Source organism: Heliconius melpomene, chromosome 2, assembly GCF_056956725.1.
Source record: "Heliconius melpomene rosina isolate 202511_hmr_F chromosome 2, ASM5695672v1, whole genome shotgun sequence".
NCBI lineage: Eukaryota > Metazoa > Arthropoda > Insecta > Lepidoptera > Nymphalidae > Heliconius > Heliconius melpomene.
Window position 1 is genome coordinate 487,396 of NC_140390.1, and position 3,088 is coordinate 490,483.

General features: G+C 32.4%; 1 non-coding gene across 1 annotated transcript; it reads right to left on the reverse strand.

The window, feature by feature from the left end:
• Nucleotides 1–1,874: 1,874 nt before the first annotated feature.
• Nucleotides 1,875–1,945, reverse strand: TRNAV-GAC (transfer RNA valine (anticodon GAC)). Its single transcript has one exon. It is a non-coding gene; the product is annotated as a tRNA-Val (tRNA).
• Between the last annotated feature and the right edge of the window lie 1,143 nt (nt 1,946–3,088).

Sequence of the window (3,088 nt, forward strand, 5' to 3'; positions counted from 1 at the left end):
AGAACAGTGTGTAATTAGCTTTGTACACTTAATTAAAATGTGATAACAGTTTAATAATTAATTGTTAGGAGTTCTAACTGCCATCTAACCATATAATAGGAGATATATTTTAAAAAAAATACTGTCAAGACACTCAGTTTACCTGTTTTAGAGTGTTATCCTATTCTTTATCTGTCCACACCCAGAAAAACAAAACGTTTTTCAAAATATTGAACTATATAGAAAATTCTGCCTGTGCTTAAATTTGAAATATACTTTTTAATGATATAAGATAGATATGTAAAAAATTCTCCTCTAATCGCTACTTTTAATTTCGCTTTTTTTTTTTTAAAAAAATAACAATATTAGTTTAGATCTAGGATTGATAGTTTATTTATAGGTAATAAAGATCGAGCCCATAACCAACGTGTTTACAGTTGACGCTGGTCTACTACGCCCCCATAACCATAACGAAATTATTAAGTAAATTCAAATAATCTTATCTTATTCATATTTTAATTAATAATATTTTAACCCTATTAAATCATCTAAAATCTTCTCTTCCTCAACATCGTGTGGAACCATCAATAATAATAATAAACGTCTAAACTACTCGCAACACCGACATCAGACACCGGAGGAGGTCTCGAAGCGAAGGTCAAAGCTGGAGGCGTTACACAAAACGTTAATTAAGTTATTGAAACTTGAATAATGGAATATCGATTATGTGCTTAAGGCTACTTTAATCGAATGGATGGAAATTTACATGAAACACGGCCAGATTGTCAAAATTACTTTACAACTAGTTAGCGAGAGACCTAGAATTTCTGTAGTATAGAATTTCTGTAACATATTTAGGTTCTTAATATTTTTAGTGCTAGTCCTCACGTAGAGAGGATTTTTTTTGAAAACGTATAAAAAAATTGAAACCTCGCCTCTTGAAAACCTAGTCATAGCGCTCCGACCACTAAGCGATACTATCTCGTCAAGATTTGTCGAAATTCTTATACGCTTTGCAATTTATTTATGTTGTTAGAAGATCTGTTGGATGATTTACATATTTTTTTGTCCATATGTTGCTTTTCGTACTTTTTTATATTAAATAATTTTATCTAGAGACTCAAGTACGTGTTTGACCGATTTATCTTATTGTTATATTATAGCCCAAATATCTTATTGTTATATTCAAACCAAGCGAAGCATATTTGAAAGCTATTAAAATAAAAAAGCTATATATTTTTACATTTTCAATAGAAGCTATAGTTACATTTTATTTGGTTTATTGAAATCATGAAATAGTTTTTTCCGAATAATCCATTTTTATAATAACCACTCTGTATAGAACTGAATGAACCTCGCTAAAAATATATTCATATAAACGACTGTCACCGTCCTTTGAAATATGACAAAATCAAATTTAATAAAAAACTGCATTACTTCAATGAAATATTGAAATACTAGCGACCCTATTGCGGCTTCGCCCGCTTTTACTACTGGATTATTCATATAATATATGTTTACAAATCACTTAAGATAATGTGAAAATTGATTAAACCCTAATGCAACCCGCATTTTCGTAGTTTCAATAAGGATTTTCCAATTGTTTTACAAAGCAAGGATTTTTTAGTAGGTACCGTAATTTTATATCTGTGATACTAATCTTTTCAAGTACTTATTAAAATATATTTAAATTACTACTTTTTGATAGTTAAGTGACATTAAAGAATACATTCAACTCGAATTATCCAATACGTGCAAACGCATCTAAATCTTCGTTGTTATAAAGGCAGGCGGGTTTTTTTTTTTTCGAGCTTGTGGTTAATGCTGAAGAGGGTATTCTGTCCCTGATGAAAAGCAAGCACTACGTGGCTGCCTGTGACGAAAATTAAATAGAATGCATCGGCCGGGAATTGAACCCGGGCTGCCCGCGTGTCAGGCGAGCATTCTACCACTGAACCACCGATGCGTGTAAGGCAGGCGGGCGCGGCGGACTCGCTTGTATAAGTATAACGTCGCGAGGCGCGTTTCGCAGCAAGGATTTTTTGATATTGTAACAACTTCTAAAGTACTTATTAAAATGAAAAACAGTAAAAGACAGTTTTGATCTACATTAAATGGCCAACGTAACTAATATACTTATTTATATGCTGAGAGTAAGGGATAAGTGAAACTTGACTCGATGCAGTTGATGTGTGAACGGCGTGATGTGTCAATAATTAAATGCGTTTTTCTCTAAAACTATTCGCAATTTCGAAATAGTTTAAAAAGCAAATTATATCTTCGTTTAACGTAGAAATTTAATAAAGTATTTTAAAGGATAAGGATTAATACCATTATGGAAAAATATCCCTCACAATAAAAAATATATTGAAATTACTATTTTTAGACAGAAATATGATCACTACACGTTATTCTTAAAAGATACGAATATGCCATCGCGGACTTTTTTGTAGATCTTATTAAGAGGAACAATACTCCAGTACATTTTTTTCATGTAGTATTTACCATTAAAGCAGCGCATGCGCCAAAGTGTCTCAGCGGGTAGGACTTTATACACATTTATCGTATTTATGTTAATTTACATAAGAATGTACAAATAATAAACTATATATAAACCTTCCCTGAGAAATACTCAACCTAATGGTGAAAACCGCATAAATATCCGTTGGGTGGTTTAGAAGAAGAAGAGTTAGAAAGTTCAGACAGACACAAAAAGCGACTTTGTTTTATAAGATATAGGATAAAAATGTTTTTGCTTTTACCCACATGACATAGTAGAAAGAAAGAACGTGGCGTAAAAACACTCCGTTATCTATTTTCAGCCCAATTTTCGATAAATTGTGTGTTGTGTGGCGGAACTCAAAGCCGCGTTCTGTCCTGTTAGCATATCGAGTAGCGCATCCAGACAGATGCACATGATTCTAACTATGCACCACAAATTACCTAATACTTTAACAAGCTCACAAGTCATAATTAAATAACTAAATTGTCAAATAGAACCAAACCCTGAAGTTATAAGTGATATCGAAAGTTCGAACATCATCATCATCATCGTCAACTTTCTGACGCCCACTGTTGGACAACTCAAGAATCAAAAGGACCGAGTTAA